We start from the raw sequence: 19,236 nt of genomic DNA on the forward strand, positions 1-19,236 counted from the left end.
TTCCAATGGGTGGAGAGAGGCGCATAGTTTGCTGTGTTTAGAGGTGGCTAAACCCCGCCTCTGGACGCAGCAAAACTGTGTAGTAGCCACATACAAACTGTGGCCAGAACACCACAAAAATGTGTGTGTGTGTGTGTGCATGGAGCATTAACCACTTCCAGACCAGCTCACGCCGATATACGTCGGCACTTTGAAGAGGGATATCTTTGTTATGGCAGCTGCTAGCTGCCATAACCCCAGTATCCTCTTCTTCAGTGAGCGGTCCTGTTTTCGATTTAAAAGTGGTTCGCCTCAAGATCACATTTATCAGGGGCGGGCGAGCCATTGGTAGCGGTGGAGGCTATTGTGGCTCCCACCCATCTCCATACCATTGCAGGGCAGAAGCGACGTGAAAACTGATGATATAAATGATAAATGATATTTAATTTTTTATTTCATTTTAGTGTAAATATGAGGTCTGAGGTCTTTTTGACCCCAGATCGCATATTTAAGAGGACCTTTAGAAGTGTACTGTATTTATCGGGGTATTGCACGCTCCGGCGTATAGCGCGCACCCCTAAAGTGGACCGGCAATTCCTGTAAAAAAAAAAACATTTTTAGTACTTTTTAGTACACAGTTTTGGTGTCTTGCTTGGCGGCCCCTGTGCATCCTGTACGTCCAGGACGTGACTGCGAGAGGAGCCGAGCCTGCCCGACTATACACAAGTGTACTGCGCTTGGTATATGCCGGCGCAGTAGTTCAAACTCGGCGCGGGTATCGGCGTATATCGCGCACCCACGATTTTGCCCTGAATTTCAGGGCAAAAAAGTGCGCGGTATACGCCGATAAATACGGTATTTAGGTTTTGCGCTGCCCTAGGCCTGACTAAACTTGTGCACCCCCTAATTTAAATATGACCCACCCCTTCCTGTCAATGCAACTCTCCTTTCTGTTTAAGACCCAACCTGAAATTTTCGAGTGGGGACACTAGTTCTTAGGGTCCTGGGGGGGGGGGGGGGGTTGTGTAATGGATTTTCTTAAAGGGGTTGTAAAGGAATTTTTTTTTTTTTTTTCATAAGCATTCTTGATCTGCAGACATTCCTCTTTTCACTTCCTCATTGTTCGTTTTTGCTCAGAAGTTGCTCTATTTCTTCTCTGTCCTGTTCACTTCCTGCTTGTCTGATTGTTACTCACCACCGTGAAGGGAGGCTTTACTGCGTTGGTCAGTGACGTAGTCGCCCCCTCCTGGGAACTACATCTGTGCGGCAGGACGCTCTCTACGTGTTAGACTTCAAGGAGGTGTGAATTACTGGGCGTGCCGCAATGCATACTGGGAAATGTAGTTCTTAAATGAACGAGCTCCGCAAACCAGGAAGTGAATGAGAGAACAGAAGCTAGAACACCGGAGTTGATATAGATGAAGGAACTTACTGTATTTTCCGGCGTATAAGACGACTTTCTAACCCCTTAAAATCTTCTTAAAAGTCGGGGGTCGTCTTATACGCCGGTAACCTAACATCCTTACCTTATCCTAAGACAGGGATAAGCAATTAGCGGACCTCCAGCTGTTGCCAAACTACAAGTCCCATCATGCCTCTGCCTCTGGGTGTCATGCTTGATGCTGTCAGTCTCGCTATGCCTCATGGGACTTGTAGTTTGGCAACAGCTGGAGGTCCGCTAATTGCAGATCCCTGTCCTAAGACATGCAGAATCGCGGCCGTATGTTTTTTCAATAGCCGCGCCTCCTACGTCTTCTGTTCCGTAATAGGCGGAACACTCAGCTTCCCAGGAGGCACTGTGTTTAGTGTTGGCCTATCACGGAGGCCCTCTCGTCCTGTGTTTAGTGTCCGCCTATCACGGAGGCCCTCTCGTCTTCGGACGAGAGGGCCTCCGTAATAGGCGAACACTGAACACAGTGCTTCCTGGGAAGCTGACTGTTCCGCCTATCACGGAACAGAAGAAGTAGGAGGCGCGGCTTTCGAAAAAAACGTACGGCCGCGATTCTGCATGTCTTAGGATAAGGTAAGGGCACAGCGAGTCTGGCATGTAATGGGGCACAGTCTGGCATGTAATGGTGGCACTGTGAGGCGAGGCATGACTAGTAGGAAGGGGGTAGTCTTATACGGCGAGTATATTCCCAAAACCAACATTTTGGCTGGAAAATTAGGGGGTCGTCTTATACGTCCAGTCGTCTTATACGCCGGCAAATACGGTAATAAGTATTTACTCGTGTGTTTGTTTTGTGTTTGTTTTTTTTTTGTTTTTTTTAACAGAATCATTACACTATTCTGTCTGTCTACCTTTGAGACATTAATTTTAGGCAAATTTTTTTTTTTTTTTCCTTTTACAACTCCTTTTAATTTGCATAGATTTCCTCTCACTTCCTGTTTGTCTATGGGGCAGGAAGTGAAGGGAAATCTCTGCAATGGGACAGGGATGGTAAAAAATAAACTGACGGGCTATAACCCTCCCTTACTTTATCCAAAATAAAATAAAGTGTTGCCTATAGTTCTACTTTAAGCAGAAATGTATGATCATTTTATGGAGTGGACTAAGAAGATATAACCATGCCAATGTTGCAGCAAAAAACATATAGCACAGTGAGGAAGGTTTGTGGTCCAGGCTGATGGGACAGTCAAAATTAGAAGCAGCTTGCGTTACACTAACAGTGTAGCACAAGTCGGCGGGTACTCTTTCCGTGCTGCCCCCCTGCAAAGTGCTGCCCTAGGCCTTGGCCTTGTTGGCCTAGGCCGGGATACAGCGTTGCCTGTCATGCTTGTTTCCTATTATTAAAGGGTTTGTAAAGGAATTTTTTTTTTATTTTTTTTTTATCGTAATAGCTTCCTTTACCTCAGGGGTGTCCAAACTTTTTTCAAAGAGGGCCAGATTTGATGAAGTGAAAATGCGTGATGCCGCATTTGTACGATCACTTTTTGTGATGAAATGTTTTTAAATTTTTTTTATCTTGGGGGGGGGGGGAATGACATTTTTCCAACTTCATTAAAAATTATGTTGCCCACACACCATCGTTTTTGAAAAATGATGAACAAAGCGACGGCACTCTAAAGGGGAAGTTCTATTTGCCTTGAGGCTGCTTTTAGCTGGTTACTTGTTAGTAAAAGATGATTTGTGCTTTTTTGTCTGTTACAGCGTGATGAATGTGCTTACTCCATTATGAATGGTAGTTTTACCTCCCGTCTCATAACTTGCTTCTGGGCATGTGCGGGTTTAAAACGTTGTTTTTGCTCACACACGATCATTTTTTATGACACAAAAAATTACATTTTAAAAAATGACAAAAAATTGAAGCATGTTCGAAAAAAATTTTGGTCATTTTTCAGAAGACAAAAACACGATCATTTTAAATGACGTTTTTAAAAATGAAAATTTTTTTTTTCATCACAAAAAGTGATCGTGTGCACGGGGCATGAGGGCCGACCATTTTGCCTGACCTTCTTTAGACCATTAAAATTTGGTCTAAGTGTGTTTGTTCCAATACTAATACACTGCCCAACACAAATTCTCTTGTCTTTGTGGCTGTGTGTGGTGTAGAGATGGGCGTGTTATTTGGATATACCGTATTTATCGGCTTTTTAACACACACCTTCACTTTAGAAGGGAAGTTTCAGGGGAAACAAATGTAAATAAGAAACTGTGAAGCAAAATAAAGGTCATTGCCCATGAATGCAGCCTCTCCATTGCCATGAATGCAGCCTCTCCATTGCCATTGGAGGCAAGGGGGGGCGGGATAAGCAACAACAGATTACATACAGGAGAATCTCCTGTTTACACAGCCGCCTCTTTAATACAATTTCTCTCGCCTCCTATGATAGACAGAGGAGTCGTCCAATGGCAGCCCAGGAGACGGGACTTCCTATTACAGATGTCACTGAGTAAACAGGAGATTCTCCTGTATGTAATTTGACAGCACTCGTTCCCCCCTCTCCCTGTCCCGATAAATACAGTATATATCCAAATTACCAGGTGGCCACATTAAACTGGAATGGGGGCCGGACTTTGGACATGCCTGCTTTTACCTTAATGCAGTGCTGTTTTCATGTCCTCATTGTTCGTTTTTGCTCTCAAGTTGCTGTAGTTCTTCTCTGATCTCCACACTTTCTGGTTGTCTGTTTCCTGATGACCTCAGTACTGTGAGCTTTCGCTCTGTGGTCACTAATCAAGGAGGTGTGATTATTGTGTGTCTAAAACCCCACAGCACCAATCAGTTTCGTTTTCCAAACCATCACTGCCCTGTATTGGCTCTGTACATCACAGAAGCAGGAAACATGCAAAACCGAAACTAGAAACTGCAGGTACATTATATAATTGATTTCTATCTATTTTTAATCATTTTTAAAAGGAATCCGTGAACTATTGTCTCTATACCCTGTAAACAGTCGTTTCAGCAAAAGCATTTTTTTCCTTTAACCACTTACCCCCCGGACCATATTGCTGCCCAAAGACCAGAGTACTTTTTGAGATTCGGGACTGCGTCGCTTTAACAGACAATTGCGCGGTCGTGCAACGTGGCTCCCAAACAAAATTGGCGTCCTTTTTTTCCCACAAATAGAGCTTTCTTTTGGTGGTATTTGATCACCTCTGCGTTTTTTATTTTTTGCGCTATAAACAAAAATAGAACGACAATTTTGAAAAAAATGAATACTTTTTGCTGTAATAAATATCCCCCAAAAATATATAAAAAAACTATTTTTTTCCTCAGTTTAGGCCGATACGTATTCTTCTACATATTTTTCGTAAAAAAAAATCGCAATAAGCGTTTATTGATTGGTTTGCGCAAAAGTTATAGCGTTTACAAAATAGGGGGTATTTTTATGGCATTTTTATTAATATTTTTTTTTACTAGTAATGGCGGCGATCAGCGATTTTTTTTTTTTTCGGTATTGCGACATTATGGCGGACACTTCGGACATTTTTGACACATTTTTGGGACCATTGGCATTTTTATAGCGATCAGTGCTATAAAAATGCATTAGATTACTATAAAAATGCCACTGGCAGTGAAGGGGTTAACACTAGGGGGCGGGGAAGGGGTTAAGTATGCCTGGGTGTGTTCTTACTGTGGGGGGGGGGGGGGGTGGCCTCACTAGGGGAAACACTGATCCTCTGTTCATACATTGTATGAACAGAAAATCAGCATTTCCCCTGCTGACAGGAACGAGAGCTGTGTGTTTACACACACAGCTCCCGTTCCCCGCTCTGTACCGAGCGATCGCGTGTGCCCGGCGGCGATCGCGCCCGCCGGGCACACGCACGGGAGTCGGGGGCGAGCGGGGGGCGCGCGCGCGCCCCTAGTGGCGGCTAAAAGGTAGGACGTCATAATACGTGATCTCGCCTAGGAGAGCCACCTTGTGGACGTGTTATGACGGTGCGGCGACGGCAAGTGGTTAAGGGATGTTTACACAATAACTTATATTTTTTAATCAAAAATAAAAGGTTAAAAAAAAATGTAAACTCGCCTCGTCCCGCCGAGCTTGCGTGCAGAAGCCAACGCATACGTGAGCAGCGCTCGCATGTGAAAACTGTGTTTAAACCACACCTGTGAGGTATCGCAGAGATTGGTAGAGCGAGAGCAATAATTTTAGCCCTAGACCTCCTCTGTAATTCAAAACATCAAACGTGTAGAATTTTTTAAATGTCACCTTTGGAGATTTTTAAGGGTAAAAGTTTGTTGCCATTCCACGGGCGGGCGCAATTTTGAAGCGTGACATGTTGGGTATCAATTTATTTGGCGTAACATTATCTTTCACAATCTAAAAAAAAAAAATGGGCTAACTTTATTTTTATTTTTTTAATTCAAAATACTTTTTCCCAAAAAAAGTGCGCTTGTAAGACCGCTGGGGAAATACGGTGTGACAGAAATTATTACAACGACCGCCATTTTATTCTCTAGGGTGTTGGAACCCCAAAACATAATAATTTTTTTCTAAGTAATTTTCCAGCCAAAAAAAAAAATGTTTTTAACTTGTAAACAACAATTCTCTGAAAGGGACTCGGTCCTAAAGTGGTTAAAAACCATCCACAGAGAATCTATGCATCACTGGTGGCCATATGGCTTCCTTTTTTTTTTTTTTTTTTTGTTCTACGGATCGAGTTAGAAATGGTTAAAGTGTTAAATCTAAACTGGCTTGAGTTCTGCACCAAATTAACAAAAGGATCTTACTGATTTTTCAACATAGAAAAGAGCCTCAGATCCCCACCAGATTGGACTTGGTTTGCGGGATGTGATAGTGCACATACCTCTCTGCTCGTGTAGTGAACACACCACAAGAGCAGAGCCTAAATATAAGCAACAAAATGAAAGCTCCTTTTATGAGGGGGGAGGGGCGACAGGGCAGAAGGCAGGGGTGGACAGAGGGAGCTAGACGCAGCATAAAAAGTGGAGCAGATTGCTTGTGCCCTCTTTTGTTAATTATGTTCAGTTTATAAAAGCGGTTTCCAATGACCCCTCTCCAGTACAGTGGCCGCTATTCGGAGCTACAGTGATATGCACAGCAATTCTGATCACTCCCAACATGCTCATACACAATGTAGACCTGTAAGCCATCTCCTGGATCTTGTAGAAGAATGCTGTCAGATGGCACCTCAACATCAAGAGGAAGATTTTGGTAGTATTACCCAAGAGTTTCAAATAAGTAAGAATGAAATAAAATGCAGTGTAGCATAACAAAGGCTTGTCTTCTATATACAGTGTAACGGAATGGCCCGTGATACCCAGAGACTTTTGAAGGATGCGGGGTACTCCTGTGCCAGCTTCACTAATGACTCTTGGGTCTAGGGTCATCCTATGTCCAATAGGGGCATAGGATGACTGAGAAATGATATCTCGGATTACATGAGATGGGACAGTAATGATGATTCATGTATTGCAGGATATCTTGAAATATTACAGGTGGTTAATGCTGACCCCAACAGGTCAATAGTAGAGTGACTCATTCATGTGGGGACACATAGACTGTTGAGGTGCTAATTAAGTCTACCTGGCTGTAGTGATAAAAGCTTGCTGTGTTTGCATTCTATTGTCTATTGTGTTAATTGAGTCTGGCTCCTAAGATATGTCATTGTGCTATGCTAACTAGCCCTGTATTGTGTGAAAGTTCTATTGATGCTAATATGTGTTGTGAGTGTACACACTCCAAAAGTCCTGATGTCTGCCATGTCAGCTATAGTAATTGACTCCTGTAGATTCGGTGCCAGATGTCTGACCTTTCAGGTGTAGTGGATTAGCATGTCAATTATGTTTACTAAAGGAATGTGTTATACGTAGCAGGTGAGAATAACTTATTGCAGAGTCAGAACATCTGGGTAATTAGAAATTGGCTCACCTGAATGTCATTATCTAACGGAATGTGTATTGAGCACCCCTCTGTGTGATCTTGTGGATGGAGTGTTTCATTGTCCCTGTGATTACTGCAGCATGCTTTGTAACTGTATATAACCAGCCTGAGTTTACCATTAAAGCAGTCATTCGTTTTGGAACCAGAAACAGAGCTTGTGTCTCGTTATACTGGGGAAAAATCCAATGGGTCCTGTCTGCTGGATTGTGGAGTGTCGAGGAGCTGTCGTGGGTTGGTGGAATGGAATATCGTAAACAGTGTTAACCCCTGACCGTTACATACAGTATCTCACTGAAAATGTCCAAATTGGGCCCAAAGTGTCAATATTTTGTGTGGCCACTATTATTTTCCAGCACTGCCTTGATTTTCTTGGGCATGGAGTTCACCAGTGCTTCAATGGTTGCCACTGGAGTCCTCTTCCTCTCCTCCATGACAACATCACAGAGCTGGTGAATGTTGGAGACCTTGCAATCCTCCACCTTCTGTTTAAAGATGCCCCACAGATGGTCAATAAGGTGAGACATGCTGGGCCAGTCCATTACCTTTACCCTCAGCTTCTTTAGCAAGGCAATGATCATCTTGGAGGTATGTTCAGGGTCGTTATGTTGGAATACTGCCCTGCGGCCCAGTCTCCGAAGGAAGGGGATTATGCTCTGCTTCAGTATGTCACAGTACATGTTGGCTTTCATGGTTCCCTCAAAGAACTGTAGCTCCCCAGTGCCAGCAGCACTCATGTAGCCCCAGACCATGACACGCCCACCACCAAGCTTGACTATAGGCAAGACACACTTGTATTTGTACTCCTCACCTGTTTGCAGCCACACACGCTTGACACCATCTGAAATACGTTTATCTTGGTCTCATCAGACCACAGGACATGGTTCCAGTAATCCATGTCTTTAATCTGCTTGTCTTCAGCAAACTCTTTGTCGACTTTCTTGTACATCATCTTGCTGGCAGCACCCATACGTCTACTTCCCAAAGACAACCTCTCTGGATATGACGCTGAGCATGTGCATTCAACCTCTTTGGTTGACCCTGGCAAGGCCTGTTCTGAGTGGAACCTGTCCTGTTAAACCACTGTATGGTCTTGGCCACCGTGCTGCAGCTCGGTGTCAGGGTCTTGGCAATCTTCTTATAGCCTAGGCCCTCTTTATGTTGAGCAACAGGGATTTTTATTTTATCTTTTTTTTTTTTTTTTTTTTTTAAGATCCTCAGCGAGTTCTTTGCCATGAGGTGCCATGTTGAAGTTCCAATTACATGTAAGGGAGAGCGATGACACCAAATTTAGCACATCTGCTCCCCATTCACACATGAGACCTTGTAACACTAACGAGTCCCATGACAGCGGGAAGGGAAAATTACTAATTGGGTCCAAATTGCCAGCGGCTTCGACATTAATGTTGAGTTATTTTGATGGGATGGTAAATTTACACAGTTATACAAGCTGTACACTCAGTACTTTTTAAGGGATGCACCAAAATGTTGTCAGCCAAAGCATATCGGCGGAAAATTGTGTTTCTCTTTCGTTCATGTACGGATACAGCCTTAATCTTGACAACGTGGGTATTGGCCTTCATTCAGGAGTGACTAGACAGAAACTTAAAAAAAAATGTGTTTAACACATCACACACCATACAGTACTGCCCAGGGGGCGGTCCCTCTGGGTATAACCCCTCTCTCTGCATCTCGCAGATCAGTTTTTTTTTTCTGCCTAGCTAAAGAGAAGACATGGCTCTCTTCGGGCCTATAGGCCTGGAGATCTATTCCAAATATAATTTTTTTTTCTTTTTTTGATTGTTCCTGTGATCTACGATCAACCGCCGACTGGGTGACAGGCTGGATGCCAGATCCTTGTAGTCTCCCCAGTTTCTGCCATCGAGCGTGTGCCGACCGTAGCTATGCGCTAGGTCGTCCACTAATTGCCCTTGGTTTCGCAAGCCCAACAAGCCTGCGAACAAATCTGTCCGCATAAAGGTTTGCCCACACCATCTCTCGGGTGGGGGGACGTCTTCGCAAATTTGCGATTCGATGGACCTCACAGATCTCCGACCAGTAGGTTTGCGAATAAGTTTCCTCAGGGTACAAGATAGTTTCTCTCTTGTCCACCAAACTGAGTTTTTTTTTTTTCCCTCCAGCTTCAGCCGACCAGCCCTGTTTGGCGCAGTTCAGGATCTGCTGGTATGCGGGGTAATCATTCCTGTCCCAGTACAGGAATGATTTCAGGGGTTTTACTCAAACCTGTTCGTAGTACCAAGGAAGGAGGGCGTTGGCCCAATCCTGGATCTCATGGCTCTCAATTGCTTTGTGAAGGTACAAGGATTCCGGATGGAGTCGGTTTGCTCTGTTGTCACTGCCCTCCATCCGGAGGATTTTCTGTCATCCTTGAACATCAAGGATGCATACTTGCATGTCCCCATATGCACCAGGGATCAGATGTCTGCGCTTTGCGGTCGGAGAATACCACTACCAATTTGTGTCTCTCCCCTTTGGCCTGGCATCGGCACCGAGGGTGTTCACCAAGGTGCTCGCCCCGATTCTGGCCCTACTAAGACAGCGTGGCATTGCTATCGTGGGCTACTTGAACATTCTTCTTCTGAGCCACTTGAAGCTGAGATTTGGAGGTGAGCGTGTCTATAACCTCTCAGACCCTCCGAGATTTTGGTTGGGTGCTGAACACTCAGAAGTTAGTATTGGTGCCGACTCAATGCCTAGTGTATCTGGGGTTGATTCTGGACTCCTCAGAGGCGAAAGGTTGCAGACTCTTCGTGCTGTGGTGCGGCAGTTGACATCCCAAAGATGGTCGTCACTCTGCTTTTGCATGCGAGTCCTGGGTCTCATGGTAGCCTCCTTCGAGGCAGTACCGTATGCTCAATTTCACACTCGAGTGTTGCAGAAGGAAATTATTTCCAGATAGGACAAGTTCCCATTGTCCCTGGATTGTTAAATCCGGGTGAGCCACCTAGTCAGGACCTCCCTGGTTTGGTGGCTGACATCACCGGCACTTCTGTCTGGGAAGTCGTTCCTTCCTTTTCACTGCATGGTGGTCACGATGGATGCCAGCCTTACATGTTGGGGGGGAGTCTGGGGGGTCCAGTCGGCCCAGGGTCACTGGACTCCGGAGGCATCCCACTTGCCGATCAATGTCCTGGAACTCCGGGCGATCAAGTTGTGCCTCTCCATATGGTCTCAGAGGCTACAGGGGCGTCTAGTCAGGATCCAGTCGGTGGCGTATGTCAACCATCTAGGAGGAACAAGAAGCTTGGCTGCAGCATCGGAGGTCGCCCACATCCTGGGGTGGGCAGAAAGGAGCGTACCGGCCGTATACCTTCCGGGCGTAGAAAACTGGCAGGCGGGTTACCTGAGTCGCCAGATGCTGGACCAAGGAGAATGGTCTCTGCACCTCGGTGTGTTTTGGCTTCTTTTGCCAAAGATGGGGCACACCAGACGTAGATCTCCTGACGTCTTGACTCAATCGGAAGGTATTGAGGTTTGTGGCCAGGTCAAGAGACCCATGTGCAGATGCGACAGATGCGTTGGTGGCACCGTGGAGTCGGTACCGGCTAATCTATGCCTTCCCTCCTCTGAATCGCCTTCCTCCTCTGCTTTGCAGAGTGGAGGCAGAGGGGATCTCAAGGTTTTTAATTGCTCCGGATAGGCCTCGGCGTCCTTGGTACACCGACCTAGTGCGTCTAGCAGCAGATGTCCCTTGGCATCTACCGCTGAGAGAGGACCTGCTGTCGCAAAGGTCCCATACTTCATCCTGCTTTACAGTCGCTGGCTTTAACGGCATGGCTATTGAAAGCCAGGTGCTAAGAGACAGGGGCCTGTCTGATTCAGTGATTTTTACCATGAGGAGGGCTCGGAAGCTATCCTCTAGGAAGATTTACCATCGCACTTTGGAAGGCCTAAATATCCATTTGTGAGGAATGAGGTGGAATCCGCGTACTTATTCGGTTTCCAGAGTCATGCTGTTCTTACAGCGGGGGTGGACCAAAAGCTTGCCTTAAGTACAATCCAGGGGCAGATTTCTGCCCTGATGGTCTTTTTTCCATGACCCCTGGCGGCTCACTCTCTAGTGAGTATGTTTGTGCAGGGGGTTCGGCATGTGGCCCCTCTGGTCCATCCTACCTCTGTGGGACCTGAACCTGGTCCTCTCGGTGCCTCGGAAACCACTGTTTGAAAATATTAGCGAGATTCCCTTGTTGACACTTTCTCACAAAGTGGTCTTTTTGGTGGCTGTTACGTCAGATGGGTTTCTGAGCTGGCAGCCTTGTCATGCATCTGATCTTCCACAAGGATAAGGTGGTGCTGCGTCCACAGCCTTCTTTTCTTCCTAAGGTCGTTTCGGCCTTCCATCTCAATGAGGACATTGTACTTCATCCTTGTGTCCTCGTCCGTTGCATTCCATGGACATTGTCAGAGACTCACTGTTTGTTTCGGTGGCTGGCCCTAAGAAGGGCCTGGTGATCTCATCGGCCATCATATCGAGGTGGATCCGACAGATGGTGATTCAGGCTTATACCATAAAGAGTCGGGCGCCCCGCTTTCCTGTCACTGTGCATTCCGACATCAAGCGTCTGTTTCCCAGGTGTGTAAGGCGGCGACTTGGTTGTCCGTTCACAATGAATGAATGAATGAATGAATGAATGACTTGTATAGCGCTACACATGCAAACTGAATCGCCTCTAGGCGCTTTTTTCCAGCCAGTGTCTGCTTGGCTGGTGCGGTCATTTTACCCCGTAGGATCTCGACACGCTTTTGACAAGGTTGATGTAAGTGCATCTTCAGATGCTTCTTTTGGCCGCAAAGTTTTGCAGGCGGCTGTTTAGAGTTGCAACTCCTCGGTTAAGGAGCTCTTCTTTTTTTGTTCTGGGGTGAAGTTTATTTTTATGCTGTTGCCACCCCTCGTGTGTGTTTTTTTTTTTTTTTTTTTTTTTTTTTTTTTTTACACTGCTTTGGGACATCCCACTTTGTCAAGATTAAAGTGCATTTGTAAAGGTGTAAAAAAAAAAAAAAAAAAAAAAAAAAAAATATATATATATATATATATATATATATATATATATATATATATATATATATATATATATATATATATATATATATATATATATTCCCCCTAAATAGCTTCCTTTACCTTAGTGCAGTCCTCCTTCGCTTACCTCATCCTTCAAGTTTGCTTTTAAATGTCCTTTATTTCTTCTGAGAAATCCTCACTCCCTGTTTTTCTGTCTGTAACTACACACAGTAATGTGAGGCTTGCAGGAGGGTCAGGACGCTCACTAACACACAGCTTCTTTCTCGATCTGCAAAGTAGAGAGTATCCTGACGCTCCTGCTCGCCCCCTCCCCCCTCAAGAGGCTTTCTCCACACCAGGGAGAGAGCTTTGCATTACGGTGTGTAGTTACAGACAGAACAACAGGAAGTGAGGATTTCTCAGAAGAAATAAGAACATTTAAAAGCAAAATCGAAGGATGAGGTAAGTGAAGGAGGACTGCACTAGGGTAAAGGAAGCTAATTGGGGGGAAAAAAATGTACCTTTACAATCTCTTTAAGGCTGTGTCCGTCCATGAACGAAAGAGAAAATAGGATTTTTGTATTCACTGTAAAATCCTTTTCTCTGAGTTCATGGACGGACATAGCACCCACCCCTCCTTTTTTATGTTTGCACTGCTTTTTGACAAACTGATCTGCGAGATGCAGAGAGAGGGGTTATACCCAGAGGGACCACCCTCTGGGCGGTACTGTATGGTGTGTGTGTGTGTGTGAGATGTGTTTAACACTTTTCTATAAGTTTCTGCCTAGTCACTCCTGAATAAAGGCTAATACCCACTTTGTCAAGATTAAGGCTGTGTCCGTCCATGAACTCAGAGAAAGGGATTTTACAGTGAGTACAAAAATCCTATTTTTCGGCACTGTGCCGAAAGACAAAACCTGCCGAAAACTGGTGCCGCCCACTATGGGGGTGTCGTTCTGGAGCATCCCTGTCCAGTCCTCTCCTCCTTCCTCGATGAGGTGGCTGAAAGAAAAACCATGCTCTATGGAGAAAAGCTGTCGGTACACCGCGTTTTAAGATGCGGCTTGTCGGTATGATCAGCGGGAGGAGCATTATCAGTGTGCAGCGCTGCGGGGGGGTTAAAAGTGCAGGACTGGTTTGAAATGCTGTTAGGAACAGTGAGACCGCTTGGTGAAGCTTGCGGTTACCGTAAGCTACAGTGAGCCCACTCTGTGAAGCTTGCGGTTACGTAAGCTTCGCCGAGCGGGCTCACTGTTTATAACGGCATGTCAAACAACAAGTCCTGCACTCTTAACCCCTGCAGCGTTGCACACTGATAATGGTCCTACCACTGATCATACTGACAAGCTGGTCCTTAACGCAGTGTGCTGACAGCTTTCCTCCATAGAACACTGTTCTTGGCTTTGCCTTGCTAACACTGCCCTGTCCTGATCCTGTCTGACATACTAAGGCAGGCTGCATGATGGGCACTGGTAGGCTACTAGGGACTGGTGAGGCACAGGCAGGCTGCATTTGATGGACACTGGTGAGGCTGCATTGATCTCCTGTACCATGTCTGCAGTCTCTGACCATCTCCTGTACCATGTCTGCAGTCTCTGACCATCTCCTGTACCATGTCTGCAGTCTCTGACCATCTCCTGTATCATATCTGCTAGAGGTACACCGCATGGAAATTTTGCTAATACTATTAGCAATGTGTTATATAAACATGTATACATTTTTATTTAAAATATATAAAAATATTTTTTTAAAACGGTCGTTTTCGGCCTAGTGTATTTTTCATTTTCCGTATCGGTTTCGGCACCAAAAAAAACTATTGGTGCACCCCTAACTACTGTTTAGTGTTGTCACATGAAAAGATATAATAAAATATTTACAAAAATGTGAGGGGGGTGTACTCACTTTTCTGAGATACTGTATATTCGTTTCGTTTAGGGGATCCCAGATTTGTTACGTTTGATCTACAATAACATATATAATTTTTTTTTCTTTTTTCTTTTTTTTTCTTTTTTCTTTTTCATCCTGACATTTTATGCTACATAAAACATGAGGTGGATTCCAGCGCATAAACTGTATTGTTTCTAGTTTTTGAATGAGTTGATTCAAACTGTCGTCAGGTTTTTATTGGTGTCCCTGCTGGGGAAATTCACTCTTGATGTTGTTGGGGAAACAAAGTGATGGGAAACTATAAAAACATTTGGAGTTGTTACCAGATCAAGAGGCAATGGCTGAACTTCCAGTGGTGATACCTGCTTCGGTGGGTCATTAACCATTTAATAGTCTGGAAAATTACTTCAAGTGAAATTAATTTTGTTACAATGCACTCCCCACAGGTAGGATTACTCCTGCTTCCTCTAGCATCTCTGGAATAAAGAATTTTCTCCAACAGGACACAGTCAACTAAAACAAATTGATGGGGTCAAAAGCTTACCTTGATGGTCCCTTATGTGTTCTGTGCACATTTCCTGCACTGCATTCAAAGTGCGTTGTCCTTGCGATCTGCAGTTGGTTTCAAAGCAATATTAATGACACCCCAAACACAGGTCACAAACGCAGTGCGTTGGCCCCCATGGTTCAAAAGTACCATACAATTGGGTTGCAGTGTGTTTCCAAAAGTAATGCATGCACCACTTTTGGTGTGATGCGATTTCAGTCCATTCAAAATTAAATGGGCTGAAATCACACTGCACAAATCTGCATGTGAATTGCACAGGAAGCCCTGTGTGAACCGTCCCAAAACTAAAAAGAAAAGTGTACATACAGTTTAAATCAAAGAAAATCTAATTAGTTTTAAACAATTGGAACTACTTTGGACCCATGGGGCCCCAAGAGATTTGCGTGATGGGTGGATAGAGCTGCTATCCTATATCACTGTTTTTGTGATGTACTGCCTAGCACATAAACTACAAACATGTGATTGACCAGTAGCAGGGTGCTGATGGATAATGCTGTGTCACTGGGAAAGCTGTGCTGATGCAAAGTTCTTGTGAGTCTTGCATCTATGTCCAAATGCATTTGCTGCAGCCTTCAGACAACCAGGGCTTTTTTTCAGGGGGAACTTGGTGGAACTGAGTTCCACCACCTCTGGCTCAGATCCTTTTGGTTCCTGCTCACCACAATCACTTGTAAACACAGAAGTCCGGTTTATGTGTTTACAAGTGACAGCTCTGCACTCTATGTAATGCAATCCTGATATTTAAAGGGGTTGTAAAGGTAAAAAAAAATCCCTAAATAGCTTCCTTTACCTTTTTTTTTTTTTTTTAACCAAGAAAAACAAGTTTATTGATCAAAAATTTACACATACAGTCCAAAGTACCGCAATCATATCCAATATAGCAGACCCATACATGGCCATATACAGAACAGTGGTATATGTGAACCGAAAACAACATACTGAAAGGACATATAAACCGCATCCAACCCCTGCACCACCCCCTGTCCCGCTAACGCAGTGTTTCTCAATTCCAGTCCTCAGGCCCCCCCAACAGGTCAGGTTTTCAGGATTTCCCTCAGATGAAAAGGCTGTGGTGATTACTAAGGCAGTGAAACTGATCAAATCACCTGTGCAAAATAATGGAAATCCTGAAAACCTGACCTGTTGGGGGGGGCCTGAGGACTGGAATTGAGAAACACTGCGCTAACCCAAGAGTCTGTCCATGACTAGGTCGTTCGGGGCTAGCCCCGGCATTCCCAACCACAAGTCCCATAACCTTTCAAATTTACCAGAGCAACCCCTATGCTGGTATATACCCTTCTCCATCCTCAACGTATTCCCAAGTGCAGTGATCCACTCCCTAACCGTGGGGGGCACCTCAGATATCCAATGCAGCATAATCAGTTTCCTGGCCATAAAAAGGGCCCTGGTCATGGCCTCTCTAGTATGGGGTTCCCATTCCAGCTCATCTAAAAGATTCAGGAGACATTGCTTAGGATCTAACAGCATCGAGACCTGGAATACTGTGTTTAGTGTGTCTGTCACCCCCGCCCAGTAAGTGTGCAACTTGGGACAGCGCCAGAGCATGTGTATCAGATCCCCATGGTCTCTTTTACATCTTGCACATGACGGTGTGGGCCGCAGTCCCATAACGTGCAATCTGTGGGGCGTATAGTATACTCTTAGCGCCTGACGCAACTGTATACACTCCTGTGTCGCATTCAGGGAACAGACGGTAACCGACTGCAGGGCCTCCTCCCACTGCTCCTCGTCCAAGGGACCTACATCCACCTCCCACTTCCTCCTAACTGTCAGGGGATAGCTTCCTTTACCTTAGTGCAGTCCTCCTTCACTTACCTCATCCTTCCATTTTGCTTTTAAATGTCCTTATTTCTTCTGAGAAATCCTCACTTCCTGTTTTTCTGCCTGTAACTCCACACAATAATGCAAGGCTTTCTTCCTGGTGTGGAGTGTCGTGCTGGAGAGTCAGGACGCTCTCTATTTTGCAGATAGAAGGAGCTGTGTGTTAGTGGGCGTCCTGACTCTCCTGCATGAAACTCTACACCAGGGAGAAAGCCTTGCATTACTGTGTGGAGTTACAGACCGAAGAACAGAAAGTGAGGATTTCTCCGAAGAAATAAGGACATTTAAAAGCAAAATAGAAGGAAGAGGTAAGTGAAGGAGGACTGCACAACCCCTTTAAAGACCCTCCTACTGTTCGTAAAATTTGACTGACCACAGCCACTATTTCATGTGATTTGGAGGGTGTGGGTGGGGGTCGTGGTTTTGGGGCATCGTGGCTGAGTTCCAGCAACTATTGTTTGAGGGGGGAAAAAAGCCCTGCAGACAACCATTTCCAATGTATTACCTGGCAAAGTTTGGAAGATACAGTTCTGATGGGTCAGCATGGCCCACCCATATGTCTTTGTCAGATCCCTCTTGATGGCAATAAAGTGAAGAGGGGGAAAACAAGTCTTAAATATTAAAAAAAGCCCCCATGCACATATGTATACATATCTATGGGCACGTAGGGCCAAAATGCATACATAAAACTATTGTTCAATATATACTAGTTATCCCTGCACATACCTGAGTGTCTGTCATTTAAAGCTGAACACCGAGACAAAAACAGAATATATACTGGGTATCTGGGACTTTTTAGGCACAGGCAACAACATGGCATATAAGATCAAATTGTAATTGATGCTCTGTAGGCTCTGAGATACTCCCAGTATTGGCTAAATACAGTCTTAATGTGCTTTTATGCATTTCTTCCTGATATGTGCAGTAATCCAGTGTGAAATTTTGCCTCTATTCAAGAGCTTTCTGTAATAAAGACTGCTCACTGCTGCTCTTTCCTTGTGCAGAGTGACTGGTCTTTTCTCCACCCCTCCTGCAGTTTTCTGCAGGCAGCCTGTAGAGCAGTGGTCTCAAAGTACCGGCCCGCGGGCCATTTGCGGCCCGCGGACCAGTTATAAATGGCCCTCAGGCAGGGTGGAAGTGGGGGGAGCAAAGAGTAAAAAAAAAAATAATTTTTTTTTTTTTTTTTTGTGAGCTGGTGCTATCTGGTGGTGAGCCGTTGGTATTACAAGTTATTACCACCAGATGTGAGCTGGCGCCATCTGGTGGTGGCCGTTGGTATTATAAGTTAAGCATTACAAGTTAAACAGCAATTCTAATGTCATTTTACACTATTTTCACTGCCATCTTCTTCCCTCTAATTAGAACCCCCAAACATTATATATATTTTTTATCCTAACACCCTAGAGAATAAAATGGCGATTGTTGCAATACTTTCTGTTACGCCGTATTTGCGCAGCGGTCTTAGAAGCGCACTTTTTTGGGAAACAATTACACTTTTTTTCATTAAAAAATAAGACAACAGTAAAGTTATCCCCATTTTTTTTTTAATATTATGAAAGATAATGTTACGCCGAGTAAATTGATACCCAACATGTCACGCTTCGAAATTGCGTCCGCTTGTGGAATGCCGACAAACTTTTTTACCCTTTAAAATCTTCATAGGTGACGTTTAAAAAAATCTACAGGTTGCATGTTTTAAGTTAGAGGAGGTCTAACACTAGAATTATTGCTCTCGCTCTACCAATCGCAGCGATACCTCACATGTGTGGTTTGAACACTGTTTACATATGCGGGCGCTGCTCGCGTATGTGTTCGCTTCTGCGCGCAAGCCCGTCGGGACGGGGTGCGTTTTCTGGCTCCTAACTTTTTTAGCTGGCTCCTAGATTCCAAGCAAATTTGTCAAACCCTGTCTTACACCAGTGCTGGTGGTAATAATGCGCTCGCTGACACCAGTGCTGGGGGTTAATAATGTGTTCGCTGACACCAGTACTGTTGTTTTTGAAGTTTGAAAGTTTGCATGCGGCCCCCCATGGCATATGAAAACTTGTCTTGTGGCCCTCAGGTAATTTGAGTTTGAGACCCCTGCTGTAGAGGGCATGGCCTGCTTGGCCCCTCCCACATCTCTGATCTCTGCACAGGCTATGAACACAGTGATGATGCCACAGCTACTTTTACATGGTAATATCCAGGTTAGCTAAATGTATTTGGTGCAAATTAACTGGGTTTATGTTCTTTGTAGATATTACAGATTATATTTAAATGAGAGGTTATTGTGCCCAGAGTTTAGCTTTAGGTTAAATAAGGACCTTAACTGTGGAGGCAAGCGGAAAGTGGAAAAGGCTAGTCACCAAAATTGCATATAGGCCTCAAAAGATGAAACTGAAGAAAAGTTTTAAAACAAATAATTCTAAAATATCTTCCTAGCTATATATTAATGCTAGCACCATAAAATAGGTAATGTTGATTGAGAGAGTTTGGTTCCACCTTAATGCTATTTCTCCAGGCCTTGTGTAGTGAAGAGGAAGCCATGAAAATTATAGACGTCATCCTCCTAACATGCAAGCCATGCAAACAAACCTTAATC

General features: G+C 44.6%; 1 protein-coding gene across 12 annotated transcripts in view; it reads left to right on the forward strand.

Moving 5' to 3' along the window:
* The window catches only part of LOC120916544 (MOB kinase activator 2-like), a 303,463-nt gene that overhangs the window by 35,362 nt on the left and 248,865 nt on the right, over positions 1-19,236 (forward strand). The window lies entirely within an intron of this gene.

The sequence above is a fragment of the Rana temporaria genome, chromosome 10, assembly GCF_905171775.1.
Source record: "Rana temporaria chromosome 10, aRanTem1.1, whole genome shotgun sequence".
NCBI classification, from domain to species: domain Eukaryota; kingdom Metazoa; phylum Chordata; class Amphibia; order Anura; family Ranidae; genus Rana; species Rana temporaria.